The sequence below is a fragment of the Anomaloglossus baeobatrachus genome, chromosome 5 (assembly GCF_048569485.1).
Source record: "Anomaloglossus baeobatrachus isolate aAnoBae1 chromosome 5, aAnoBae1.hap1, whole genome shotgun sequence".
In the NCBI taxonomy this organism is placed as follows: Eukaryota; Metazoa; Chordata; class Amphibia; order Anura; family Aromobatidae; genus Anomaloglossus; species Anomaloglossus baeobatrachus.
The window spans coordinates 501365501-501380784 of NC_134357.1; the positions used below are offsets into that span (position 1 = coordinate 501365501).

General features: G+C 44.9%; 1 protein-coding gene across 1 annotated transcript in view; it reads right to left on the minus strand.

Annotated features, from left to right (window-relative positions):
* The window catches only part of LOC142312833 (uncharacterized), a 125901-nt gene extending 121067 nt beyond the window's left edge, over window positions 1-4834 (minus strand). The window contains 1 exon segment of the mRNA XM_075351818.1: window positions 4748-4834. The gene's annotated coding sequence lies outside the window, so the exon portion shown is untranslated.
* Window positions 4835-15284: the final 10450 nt, after the last annotated feature.

The window sequence follows — 15284 nt, forward strand, 5'->3', positions numbered from 1 at the left end:
TTCGCTGCCCAATGGGATGAACGGTAATGTCTCTTTTGATCGGTGGCTCTCCATCATCAGAGACAAACACGGCTGCAACCTCACTGGCTATCGCCAAGTTGTATCGGTGAGGGTCGTGTTGTCTATCCTTTGTTATCCACATTTCGATTTTATGCTGGTCATAGCCACGCTGATCAATCAAATACTTCATCATCTTGAAAGCGTGAGCAAATAGGTTGATTGATATATCTGAGTAAACAGTCAATAGTATTCATTATGTCCCTTTTGCATCCTTCATTTTGCTCGTTATTTAATCGTTTAATGTTTGCATACTCAGGATCCAATATGTAGAGTTGTGAATATGAAGGAGTATCAGATCTAAAGAAAGCACAAATATATTTTAATTATTAAAAAAAGAGAAGGAATGAATTAACATTACATTTAATTGTATTCTGGTCTTTTACCTGTACGGTGGTACACTTGTCCGTAAATGACTAAAACGGGTGGGCCACCGGAAAATTTCATTGACTGAAATCCAAAGGATGCAAAGACAAAAGCACTGTTGTACTTTCTGAAGTTCTTTCTAAACTTTTTTGCCTTGTTCGTATCTTCAGTTAACCACGCTTGACACTGCTGAGGATATTCATTTAATTCACGTAAGTGTATGGTACCAGTTCGGCAGCACGACGCAAGCTTTGCACTGTGTAATTTTTCTTTACAAAAGGGAGATGTACCGCAATCACTACACGTAACGTCTCGCTGTCCCACGTGGTGTTCACTGAGTATATTCTCTGGATTTCTTGCTGCATACCTCGAAGGTGGTGGCAGTTTACGTCGATGGGCATAATTGTTTTCAACTTCTGCAGGTGTCAAATTCATTCTTTGTTGACGCTGGGTATATATATATCAGCTTCCCTTCTTTATGTCGCTTGGTTGATATAAACCTTGTGATATCTCTCTGTCCTTATTAATCTGCTCAGGTGTTCATTGTTGATAAGCAATCCTACGATTTTGTCGATATTGTTGTTGTCGAGCAGCTACTGCATCATTGTCCGGATTTTCCTGCGGCTTGTGAGATGGACCTGGCGACTCTTCTTAGCTCATTTTATTTGGGAGAATGCGGATGCAATCAAATGTACGTTTACCTTAGTTGAAGTGGCTGAATTACATAGAAAGGAAGTGCCTCGTTTGGTAGGAGTGTTTGGGGTCATTGTCCTGTTGAAAAATAAATGATGGTCCAACTAAATGCAAACCGGATGGAATAGCATGCCGCTGCAAGATGCTGTGGTAGGCATGCTGGTTCTGTATGCCTTCAATTTTGAATAAATCCCCAACAGTGTCACCAGCAAAGCACCCCCACACCATCACACCTCCTGCTCCATGCTTCACAGTGGGAACCAGCCACGTAGAGTCCATCCGTTCACCTTTTCTACAAAGACACGGTGGTTGGATCCAAAGATCTCAAATTTGGACTCATCAGACCAAAGCACAGATTTCCACTGGTCTAATGTCCATTCCTTGTGTTCTTTAGCCCAAACAAGTCTCTGCTGCTTGTTGTCTGTCCTCAGCAGTGGTTTCCTATCAGCTATTTTACCACGAAGGCCTGCTGCACAAAGTCTCCTCTTAACAGTTGTCCTAGAGATGAGAAGGTGTGTCCAAACTTTTGGTCAGTTCTGTGTATATATATATATATATATAGACAAGTAAGTGAAAGTCCAGCTCCAGCCTACAAGCCACCTGGGTTCAGACTCACCCAGTAAAGAAAGCCTTGCACGGACATGGACAGGAGTGCATCCAGCAATGGAAATGTCTATAAAGAAAATCCAGCAAAGACTTGGAAACACCGGCGCTGTAATAAAACTTCTTCTTTATTTGTGATATCCATAAAAAGTAAACACGACCCACAAGGCTCAGGAATAACAAAGTATGGTTAGAAGGAGATATCGCAGATGGGACTACGCATTTCGGCGGCCTTGTCCGCCTTCCACACGGTCCTAATGGTCCTAATCCCGGTCCTAATCCCAGCATTTTTCACATCATGTTTCTGTTGCCAGTCGACAATTATGAACAGCCTTTACACATAATTCAACCACAGCAACACTACTGAATGTTGGCATTATTAACTTTAGTTTAATTAATCACCAGCAGCGTTAATTACATAGGAATGGGTGTGCCGAGCGTTAGCTGGCTGGAAACAGCTAGTATATATATGTTTTCAGTGTAAAAAAATATTTTTGAAGTTATAAGTTTAGGAACAGTAATTCATTCTAAAAATAGAAATAGTACTAGTATAAATCCGTAAAAAATTTTTTTCAATTTTATTCAATGCAAAAAGGCATAAAAACAAGAAGGTAGGTGGATTAAAATTAAAAAACTGATACAAGACAGGTACAGGTAACGCGTTTCTGGCCTAGACTGGCCCTTAGTCTCAGCCTGCACTTTAAATCCCCGTCCTGCGAGGACGCATTCCGGAGTCACACTTGTGAGTGACTCGCATTGCATCACACAATCCCCTGACAGGAGCAGGTCGGCTGCATGTATGTCTACGCAGCTGAAACGCTCCTGTCCAGAGAGCAGAAGGCCGTGTCGGGTGATGCGATATGTGAGGCTCGCATGGGTCACATGGAAGTGTGATTCCAGCGTAGCATTCAGTACTGAATGCTGAGTGACTGTACCAGAGCTAGTATGCTCACGACTTACTTTGCGGGCGGGGTTGCGCTCCTGTCCCACAGAAGATGAGCAGCAGCTTCACGGCTTCTGACACTGTGTGTCTGCCCTCCAGTGCTGTGTGCCACCTACAGTACTGTGTGCCACCTCCCCCAGTGCTGTGTGTGTGCCCCCCTTTGCTGTGTGCCACCCATGGTGCTGTGTTCCCCCCTGTGCTGTGTGCCCCCTCCCCCAGTGCTGTGTGCCATCCATGGTGATGTGTGCCCCCTCTCCCAGTGGTGTGTGTGCCCCCTGTGCTGTGTGGCACCCATAGTGCAGTGTGCCCCATCCCCTAATGCTGTGTGTGCTCCCCTATGCTGTGTGCCACCCATAGTGCTGTGTGCCCCCTCCAGTGTTGTGTGCTACCCTCCAGTGTTGTGCGCTACCCCCAGTCCTGTGGTCCCCTGTGATATCCATGTTCCCCTGTGCTGTCTGTGTCCTCCTAGTGATGTCTGTGCTCCGGAAGTGCTGTCCGTGTCCCCCAGCTCCCCCTAGTGATGTCTGTGCTCCCCTAGTGGTGTGTGTGCTGCGCAAGTGTTATACGTTTTCCCCAGTGCTCCCCTAGTGCTGTCCGTGCTCTCCTCGTGATATCCGTGCCCCGCTCGTGATGTCCGTGCTGTCCCCAGTGATGTCTGTGCCCCCTAATGATGTCTGTGCTCCTCCAGTGCTGTTCGCGCGCCCCAGTGATGTCTGTGCTCCCCCAGTGATGTCTGTGCTCCCCCAGTGCTGTCTGTGTCCCCCCAGTGTTGCCTGCTCCCCAGTGATATTTGTGCCCTAACAGTGCTGTCCGTGCCTTCCCCAAGTGCTGTCTGTGCCCCTCAGCCATGTATATGCCTCTCAGTGATGTCTGTGCCCCAGCGTCTCCTGTGATGTATGTCCCAGCCCCTCCAGTGATGTATATGCCCCAGCCCCTCCAGTGATGTATATGCCCCCAGCGTCTCATGTGATGTGTATGTCCTCAGCATCTCCTGTGATGTGTATGCCCTCAGCGTCTCCGTGATGTGTATGCCCTCAGCGTCTCCTGTTATGTGTATGCCCTCAGCGTCTCCTATGATGTGTATGTCCTCAGCGTCTCCTGTGATGTGTATGCCACAGCCCCTCTTGTGATATATTCACATATCATGAGGGGCTGGGGGCATATACATCACAGGAGATGCTAGGGCATATACATCACAGGTGACACTGAGACATATACATCACAGGATGGACTGGGGGCAAATACATCACTGGAGAGGCTGGGGGATATACATCACAGGAAGGGCTGGTGCATATACATTACATTGGAAATGCTGGGGGCATACACATCAAAGGAAAGGCTTGGGCTTATACATCACAGGAGGGGCTGGAGACATATATTTATATAACAAGAGGGGTTGGGGTATATACATCACAGAAGGGGCTGAGCCATATACATCACAGGGGGGCTGAGCCATATACATCACAGGAAAGGCTGGGGCAGATACAATACATCACAGTGGAGAAGCTGGGGGCATATATTTATATCACAGGAGGGGCTGGAACATATATATCACAGGAGGGGTTGGGGCATATACATCACAGGAGAGGCTGGGGCATATACATCACAGGAGGGGCTGTATCACTTACATCACAGGAGGGGCTGGGTCATATACATGTCCCGAGCCCCTTGTGTGATGCATGTGCCCCAATGTATCCTGTGATGTAAATACCCCAGTCCCAGCATCTGTTATGTGATATATATGATTTACCAATCTTGTTATCACAAAGAGTTGACAGTGCTCCAGACAGAAACAAATCTGAAAATCAATTGTGAGAAGCAAAGTTACATGATCAATATCACCAAAAATTAACTGCCGCACCAAAGAGAAGCAGCTCTGGCCACCACAGTAGGGGTGAGTTAATTGCTTGATCAAATATAGCCTGGTAATTTTCACATTGATAATTTTGTGCAGCCCTCGAAGGTTGATAGAAATTCACAAACGGCCCCCGGCAGTAAAAAGGTTCCCTGACCCTGCCATAAGGGAATCGCTGAGATGGAAGAAATATCATTAATAATAGTACACAATGGGGAATCTGCACATACCCCCACCTGAAGAGCCGCACACTGGATCAGTGCTTACAGGACCAATTTTGATGTGATGACCACGGGAGCAGAGTCTAGTGTAGGAGGAGGAGCCATTGTAGTGTTTGCAAGAAATGAGATGTATCATGTGACTCCCTAAATCCTCCCCTCAATGTGACTGATAACATGACTGTGACATCATCACAGGTCCTGTAAGCACAGAGCAGCCATATATCCAGTGTGCGGCTCTGCAGGAGGAGGTATGTGGAGATTCCCCATTACTGGGCGCAGGGGGCATTAACCCCTTCAGTGCTGACCCTGTTTAGTTGTATTAGTATTTCTGCATTCTAATATTCATACCTTTATTTATTTTTTTTAACAAAGAAACACAGGACACCTTGTCCACACAGTACGATACTCCTTTAGTACCCCTCACACAATATGATGCCCCCACAGAACAGCCCCCATACACAGTGCAGTGCCCCTCCCCCCACTATAGTCAATGACATCTACAGATTGCTCCGATTTGTGTAGATCGTGCACCTGGGCTGATATAGTGATGTCATTGCGTCTACTGCACTAGACTGAAATGGTTCAAGGGGGCACAAGAGGAGGACGCAACAGATAATATCAGGACGTGGCTGCTCTGATCTCCTCGACAGCTTCCCAAATCTGAGAATGTCCTCCCAGATCAGGGATTGTGGGGCGGAATGTTGGATGTATGATGGGCTGTTCTCTGGACATAAACAGCATTTTGGAAAAATTATATTTTTATCTTTGTAGCTCACGGCTCTGTATTTTATCTTATCTTGTTTGTTTTTTTTACTTTATGAGTCTTTTTTTTTTGAGTCATTCTGTGGTACCTCTGTTAGTCACCTGGCTGTCACAGCAATCAATTGAAACATATTGTGGGACACCAATGAGACAACATCTCTGTATACCCACCAAAGAATTTAAACAGTCAAGATGAGATCTCTGTTTATGGCTGTATCAATGGGATCCTATGGTCAATTTTTAGTACATCATGGTGCTCATTTTGACATATCATTTACCACAATTAGCGCATAGGTTTAGAAGCTGTGCTTGTGCGATCATTGCTATTAATGTATGTAAAGGTGTGCAGTGTCGCGAAAACCCCTTTCCTGAGCGAGCTAATTTAGGGTGAGATGCAAAGGGATCTCCAGTTCTGCTAGTGTTGGTCCAATTAGTAGCGATGCATCAGAGACAAACACAAGAACACACAGCCAATGTCCATGTACCAGGCTTTGTCTGAATCTCAGATGCCCAAACAGCAGTTTATTAAAACCACAAAAGAAAAGGGGACGGGTGAGTACATGACCAAAATTGAGTGAAAGTTGGAAATAACAAAATCATAAATTATGGATCCTGCTGAATTCCGTAAAACTAGATATGTCCAATTTTCTGAACATTCAGTAACAAAGAAACTTTAGACAAAGTCCTCTTTAAAGAGACTACACCCAGTGTTATTGCTTTTATGAATAACACTTATAAAGCTAATACAAAAATATCTAAATTAATTTATATATTTAGGTACATAAATTGCCTAAATAATAAAACAACACAAGGTATACATTTTTTTACCATAACAGCAGCCTACCTCAGCAAAGTATGTCAAGGTACAAGAAGCTCCTCATTGGGTCTGTCTGAACCCTAGTCTTCCCTTTTATAGTCAGCCCTACCGACGTACCTGACAATGCAATCAGCCTTTGTTATTCTTCTGGAGTAATGCACCCCCTTCAAAGATAAAAGACTCACAAACCAAACACCTTTCTAGCTTGTTTGCAATCCAGAATAATACTGTGATAAGACATTTTACTTTTAGGCCCTAGGCCCTAGGATTTTTCTCAAGAAATTTCTCAAGAGTCTGAAAGACTAGCGCACTTGCGTTCAAAAAACGCACCAATAATGCATGCATTTTTACCGCGTTTTGACGCTTTTTTGATGCGTTTTTTTCCACAGGTTGGTCCCTGCGTTTTTTTTTACCATTATCTATGGCAAAAAAACACAGGTACCTGCAGAAAAGAAGTGACATGCTCATTCTGTTTCTCAAGAAATTCTGCAGAAAGAATGTTCTTGAGAAGAAAACGCAGTGTGCGCACAGCTATTTTTTTTTTCCATAGGTTTTGCTGGGGAATGTCTGCAGAAAGGTTATAACCATTTTCTCAAGAAATTTCTGCAGCAAAAAACGCGGGCAAAAACGCAGTGTGCGCACAGGGCCTTAGACCGGTTTCACACATCCATGTTTTCGAGGCTATACTCAGCTATAGGTCTCCTTAAAGGGAATTTGTCACCACATTTGACCTTTCTAAACTGTTAATATGGGCATACAGGTTATAGAATGCTGAAAAATGTCATACCTGTATGTCTAATATCAGATGCTTTGTTGTGAATAAATCATCTTTTATGACTTTATATTGTGCCACCAATGCACATGAATGAGATTTGTCTGATAAATGGAAGCAAAGGTAGACAGATAAAATACTCAATAACCTTTCCTCCCATGCCTGACCAGCTGCCTGAGGAAAATCCAGAAAGGGCGATGCAATGGTTGAACTTCAACTTATTTATCCCCAGTACCTTTGTTTGATGAGCCAGAAAGTCAGTGAAGATAAAGGGATGGATGAGGGTTACAAGATTTAAGATGTAGGTTAGAGGTAACAGGAGAATCCTCTCTTTAGTCCTGATGCTTGTTAGTGATGTGTCGGTCGCGAACGATCCGACACAAAGATCTGGCTCTCTGCTGTGACTGACAGGAGCCGGATCCCCAGTGAGAGCCACTCAAATCTCTAAACAGCTCTTTTCGCCACTGAAATCCTGCCCACCCATAGCTAAACCCCGCCCACTCAAAATCTAATTGGTTAATTGTAAGTGGGCGGGGTTTAGCTGTGGGTGGGCGGGGTTTCATCAGAGTTACTATCATCTTAAATATGTGTTCACCTGGGGTGAACACATATTTAATAGGATGCCAAGAACGATCACCAAATCAGAGCCGGACGTCCCATTACTGACGTGCAGCCAAGATGGCACTGACCAGAAAGAAACTATGTGAGGAAATGATAGGAGGAGTTGCAGAGAGAGAGAGGCATTATGGGAAAATTACGATATAATACATGAAAAACATTTAACAAAGGCCAGTAGATGACAGCAAAGTACAACAAGCACTGTACACTATACTATCTCTTATAGAATAAATGGAAGCAAAATGGCACCACAATATGCAAATCTTTTCATGGCCAAGCTTGAGAGTGACTTTTTATCCTCTTGTCCTATCAGGCCTCTGGCCTACTACCGTTACATTAATGATATTTTAATCATCTGGACAGAGTCTGAGGAACAGCTGAAGACCTTCCATGAACACTTTAATCAGTTTCATCCCACCATCAACCTAAAACTCAACTACTCTTGCACTGAAATCAACTTTTTGGACACCATCATTAAACTAAGGAACAATGAAATAGAGACATCCCTTTACAAGAAGCCAATTGACCATCCAACATACCTGAAAAGGGACAGTTTTCATCCAAAACACATAAAAAACTCTATTGTATACAGCTAGGCTATCAGGTACAATCGGATATGTTCCAACAGTACAGATAGAGACAATCACCTTGAGGGCCTCAGAAAGACCTTTCTGAATCAAGGCTACCACCCAAGAACAATTGAAAACCAGATTACAAGAGCCACCAGAATATCAAGAAACCATCTCCTACATTATAAAACTAAAGAAGAAAACAACCGGGTCCCTCTTGTAATCACCTACAATCCAAATCTGGAGGAGCTGCACGGAAACTACAACCATTACTGCAAAAAGATGCCCGGTTAAAATCTATTTTTCCAGACCCCCCACTTCTGTGTTTTAGGAAGCCCCCGAATCTAAGAAGCATCATTGTCAGAAGCTCCTTGTCCTCTCCAACAACAACAGGAACATTTCCCTGCAACCAGAAAAAATGTAAGACCTGTCCATTTATATTGACAACGGACAAGATACAAATTCCCAGATCACATCAGGACTACAAGATCCCAGGTACCTTCAGCTGCACCACAAACAATGTGGTGTACTTAATTATATGTACCACATGTCCAACTGGGGGTCTGTATGTAGGGGAGACAGGACAACAGCTCAGGACAAGGATGAATTCTCACCGCCACACAATTAGAGAAAAAAGGATGGATCTACCTGTGGCCAAACATTTTTGTAACCCAGACCACAGCATCATGGACATGAAATTGCTGGTATTGAAAGGAAATTTCAAGTCCCAAAGAGACAGGAGAGTCTAGGAGTACAAACTTATGATGACCTTTGACACATTCAGAGCAGGAATGAATGTGTCTCATGGATTCATGTCTTTTTACATCAATTAAGGCTGCTTTCACACATCCGGTTTTAGCAGTGCGGCTCAATCCGGCTCAAAAACCTATGCAACGGATGCGGCGAATAAAACGGATCCGTTGCATAAGTTTTTCCCATGTGGCCAGTCCGTTTTTTGACGGGTGCGGCTTGATACTGAGCATGCGCAGTGCAAAAAACCGCATCCAGCGGCCGGATGTGCTTTTTGCCGCAGGACGCCGCATCCGGCGTCCATAGGCTTGGATTGTAAATCGCGCCGGATCCAGTGCGATGCGCTTTTTTCACCGCACAAAAAAACGTGCCTGTCAATGTTCCATCCGGCCGCCGCATGGGCTAAATATGCCGCATCCAGCAAAAAACGGACGCAATGCAAGGCCATGCGGCACAATACGGCACTAATGCAAGTCTATGCGGGGAAAAAACGCAACCAGCGGCAAAAAAAACGGTTGCGTTTTTTCTGCAGAGCGCCGTATTGTGCCGCACTGCAAAAACCGGATGTGTGAAAGCAGCCTAAGAGATGTGCTCCTCAGATCATCTGGGGCATCACAGCTCTGGAACAGATCCTAATCAGAGGACAATAAAACTTTCACACTGAACTGTAGCAATATTTATGGACACAACAGTTTGCCCCCTTGCCATAGTGATAGTTCTGCCTCAGATAACTTGGTGGGGGGTTTTTTTGTTTGTTTTTTTTACTGCACTATTCTATGTCCTGTTGTGTATAAATATGTGACTCTTCAGATTTTGTGTTATACCATTCCTGATGAAGAGACCTTAGTAGTCTCGAAAGCTTGCTATTATTACCATCTTTTCAGTTAGCCATTAAAAGGTATCAACCACTGAGGACTCTCAGTTCTTTTAAACAAACTTTTTTTTTTAGAATAAATGGAAGAAACATATCACATTAAATATGTCCTTTTCTGAAGAGAATGGCTGGGAGCACACTTTATGTAAATGAGCTCTTTCAGGCTATGGGGTGGATGCTGCCTGGAAATAACTCCGCCTCCAGAGATTATTTTAAATAAAAGGGGCATTACCAGTGTGATGTGTAATGATTGCTTTCTGCTTTCACTACAGAGTTGTACTTGATTATAAATGACACTTCTGCAGGTGCCTCTCAGCTTCAACTTCCATTTCACAGGCAGACAGTGTTGCAATATTGTAGCACTAAACCTTATTACAAGAGAAACATGTGAACTAAAATATGTTTATATAAAATTAATTTTTATTAGATGCTATTAAAAGTCAATAACCATGACAATACTAAGAGCAACAATGACTATGACAAATAGTGCGTAGTTCACACTACAAATCTCTCAAAAATAGCAGCAAGTCAAATTGTAATAACACTTCTTATCAAATTACATTGCAAAGTGCAGATCCATACATGAAAAGATATCATATATCTGTTCTGCTAGTAATTTGTGACAAAGCTACCATGTTTCCCCGAAAGTAAGACAGTGTCTTACATTCTTTTTACCCCCAAAAGTGCCACTATGTCTTACTTTCGGGGTATGTCTTATATTGGAAAAAATCCCACAGCAATCGCAGCAAGTCTCCATGCAATGTACCGTGTGGGGACTTGCCGCGATTGCGCCCTAAGTGTACCGCAAGTTAAGGAAACTTAACCACCAGCGGCTGCACATGAGGGCACTGAGGCTGCGTGATTTTGTATGTTGTCCATGGTCCTGATGGACCACGGACAACATTACTGCAACATTTCAACATTTCTCGGTAGCCGAGCGTTCAGCTGAGCGCCCGACCGCCGGCATGTGTCAGCTCTCAGCTGAGCGCTCAGCCGCCGGCATGTCAGGGCGTTCAGCTGAGCGCCAGACCGCCGGCATGTGTCAGCTCTCAGCTGAGCGCTAAGCCGCCGCCATGTCAGGGCGCTCAGCTGAGCGCCCGACCGCCGACATGTGACAGCTCTCAGCTGAGCGCTCTGCCGCCGGCATGTCAGGGCGCTCAGCTGAGCGCTCGGCCGCCGGCATGTTAGGGCGCTCAGCTGAGCGCTTTGCCGCCGGCAAGTCAGGGCGCTCAGCTGAGAGCTGTCACATGCCGGCGGCATGTCAGGGCGCTCAGCTGAGCGCTCGGCCGCCGGCATGTTAGGGCGCTCAGCTGAGCGCTTTGCCGCCGGCAAGTCAGGGCGCTCAGCTGAGAGCTGTCACATGCCGGCGGCATGTCAGGGCGCTCAGCTGAGCGCTCGGCCGCCGGCATGTTAGGGCGCTCAGCTGAGCGCTTTGCCGCCGGCAAGTCAGGGCGCTCAGCTGAGAGCTGTCACATGCCGGCGGCATGTCAGGGCGCTCAGCTGAGCGCTCGGCCGCCGGCATGTTAGGGCGCTCAGCTGAGCGCTTTGCCGCCGGCAAGTCAGGGCGCTCAACTGAGAGCTGTCTCATGCCGGCGGCATGTCAGGGCGCTCAGCTGAGCGCTTTGCCGCCGGCATGTCAGGGCTCTCAGCTGAGCGCTTTGCCGCCGGCATGTCAGGGCGCTCAGCTGAGCGCTCGGCCGCTGTAACTGTACTGTAAAGAAGAAAAAAAAATAAATAAATAAATTTTTACTACGTCTTACTTTCGGGGTACGTCTTACATTAGCCGACCCCCCCAAAACCCCCACTACGTCTTACTATCGGGGGTGTCTTACTATCGGGGAAACACGGTAGCATATTCACACGTGAAACGCACTTTGGGTTTGAAACTATGATGCTCCCCCTGCGCCACCAATTTAGCTTTACACAGGGATCCGGCGACCAGTTTATAGAGTAAATCTCATGATTATTGCACTGTTCCACGGCCATTAATTGTTTACTTGTGTTGCAAAAGGAGAGCCTCTTTCATGATACTTAGAGATGTATCTGCATTCTATTTCACAAGTGACCTCAGATATAATGGAGGAGGCTTTGTCTCTGTCAGTGACCTCACTTATAATGGAGGAGGCTTTGTCTCAGGTACCCCAGATATAATGGAGGAGGCTCTGTCTCTGTCAGTGACCTCAGATATAATGGAGGAGGCTCTGTCTCTGTCAGTGACCTCACTTATAATGGAGGAGGGTCTGTCTCTTTCACTTACCTTAGATATAATGGAGTAGGCGCTGTCTCTGTCAGTTACCTCAGGTATAATGCAGGAAGCTCTGTCTCTGTCAGTTACCTCAGATATAATGGAGAAGTCTCAGTCAGTGGCTTCAGATATAGTAGAGGAAGCTCTGTCTTTTTCAGTTACCTCAGATATAATGGAGGAGGCTCTGTCTCTGTCAGTTACCTCAGATATAATGGAGGAGGCTCTATCTCTGTCAGTTACCTTAGGTATAATGGAGGACGCTCTGTCTCTTTCATTTACCTCAGATATAAATGAAGGAAGCTCTGTCTCTGTCGGTTACCTCAGATATAATGGAGGAGGCTCTGTCTCTGTCAGTTACCTCAGATATAATGGAGGAGGCTCTGTCTGTTACCTTAGGTATAATGGAAGAGGCTCTGTCTCTGTCACTTACCTTAGATATAATGGAGGAGGCTCTGTCTCTGTCACTTACCTTAGATATAATGGAGGAGGCTCTGTCTCTGTCACTTACCTCAGATATAATGGAGGAGGCTCTGTCTCTGTCAGTTACCTCAGATATAATGGAGGAGGCACTGTCAGTTACCTTAGGTATAATGAAGGAGGCTCTGTCAGTTACCTTAGGTATAATGGAGGAGGCTCTGTCTCTGTCAGTTACCTCAGATATAATAGTGGAGGCTCTGTCTCTGTCAGTTACCTCATATAATGGTGGAGGCTCTATCTGTCAGTTACCTTAAGTATAATGGAGGACGCTCTGTCTCTTTCACTTACCTTAGATATAAATGAAGGAAGCTCTGTCTCTGTCGGTTACCTCAGATATAATGGAGGAGGCTCTGTCTCTGTCAGTTACCTCAGATATAATGGAGGAGGCTCTGTCAGTTACCTTAGGTATAATGGACGAGGCTCTGTCAGTTACCTTAGGTATAATGGAAGAGGCTCTGTCTCTGTCACTTACCTTAGATATAATGGAGGAGGCTCTGTCTCTGTCACTTACCTTAGATATAATGGAGGAGGCTCTGTCAGTTACCTTAGGTACAATGGAGGAGGCTCTGTCAGTTACCTTAGGTATAATAGAGGAGACTCTGTCTCTGTCACTTACCTTAGATATAATGGAGGAGGCACTGTCTCTGTCACTTACCTTAGATATAATGGAGGAAGCTCTGTCTCTGTCAGTTACCTCAGATATAATGGAGTATGCTCTGTCTCTGTCAGTTATCACAGATATAATAAAGGTAGCTCTGTTATTTACCTTAGGTATAATGGAGGAGGCTCTGTCTCTGTCAGTTACCTTAGGTATAATGGAGTAGGCTCTGTCATTTACCTTAGGTATAATGGAGGAGGCTCCATCTTTGTCAGTTACCACAGATATAATAAAGGTAGCTCTGTTATTTACCTTAGGTATAATGGAGGAGGCTCTGTCTCTGTCAGTTACCGTAGGTATAATGGAGGAGGCTCTGTCTCTGTTGGTTACCTCAGATATAATGGAGGAGGCTCTATCTCTGTCAGTTACCTTAGGTAATGGAGGACGTTACCTCAGATATAATGAAGGAAGCTCTGTCTCTGTCGGTTACCTCAGATATAATGGAGGAGGCTCTATATCTTTCACTTACTTCAGATATAATGGAGGAAGCTCTGTATTTCTCAGTTACCTCAGAGGACGTTCTATCTCTCACTATGCTCCAGCTAAAATAAAGGACACACTTTATAGTCTACCTCAGATTTTTTGTAAGATGGCTTCACTCTGTTTTCCTTTGAAAAAAAACATAACACTCCCCTCTTATCTCTATTATCTTTCTGATAATAGCAGCACTGACCTCCATCCTGCTTACTTTATTTCCTCACTTCTCTGGCTCCTCCCAGTTCCACTTCCTTTCTCACTCCCGGGGCTTGATGAGAGATGTAGCGACATAGGTTGAAAAAAGACCTAGGTCCATCTAGTTGAACCTTCCTCCACCAATTATATATTTTGTCATTAAGTCATTTAGAACTGACAATGATGTATGTACTGAAGAAATCATCCAGACCTTTTTTAAAAGTTGATATAGTGTCTGCCATTACTGCCTCTTGTGGTAGGGCATTCCACAGTCTGACTGCTCTAACTGTAAAGAACCCTTTCCTATTTAGCTGTCGGAATCGCCTTTCTTCCACACGCAGTGAGTGCCCCCTGGTTCTTAGTATTGTCTTTGGAAGGAATAAGTCATGTGCAAGTCCTTTGTATTGACCACACATGTATTTATACATATAAATGAGATGTCTCAGACGTCTTTTTTCTAAGCTAAACAAATCCAACTTTTTCAACCTCACATCATACGGGAGGCCTTTCATTCCTTTACATTTATCAACATTAAATCTCATTTGTCAACTGTCTGCCATTCCGACATCTCCAGATCGTTTTGTAATATTGTACTATCAAGGCCCATTTTTAACATCCTACATACTTTGGTGTCGTCAGCAAATATTGACACTTTACTCTCAATCGTATCCACAAGGTCATTAATATAGAGATTAAAAATAATAGGTCCTAGCACACATCCCTGTGGTATCCCACTGCTGACTATAGCCCAATTAGAGAATGTACCATTTATGACTACTCTATTTCTTATCTTTTAGCCAATTACCCATCTGCTTATAGTTTTCCCTAGTCCTTGCTACTGGAGGTTCATGACAAGACTGTTAAGGCCCCTTTACACACTGAGACTTTCTAGCGATCCCTCCAGCGATCCCAACCTGGCCGGGATCGCTACAAAGTCTCTGGTGAGCTGTCAAACAGGCAGACCTGGCCAACGACGCAACAGCGATCCGGACCTGCAGAACGACCTAGCTAGTCATTGGGGACGTTGTAAAGCAGCTTTTTGAAAGGGAAGTCGCTAACAAAGTCGGAGTAAAGTCCCCTTTACACACTGAGACTTTGCTGCACAGCGGGAAACAAAGGACCAAAGAATGGTCCTGAACGATTTGTAGCGATCAGCAACTTCACAGCAGGGGCCAGGTCGCTGATGTGTTTCACACACTGAATGTCGCTGGGGAGGTCGCTATAACGTCACAAAACCGGTGACGTTACAGCGATGTCGTTTGCGATGTTGCAGTGTGTAAAGCCACCTTTATGTGGCACAGTATCAAATGCCTTTGCAAAGTGCAAATAAAT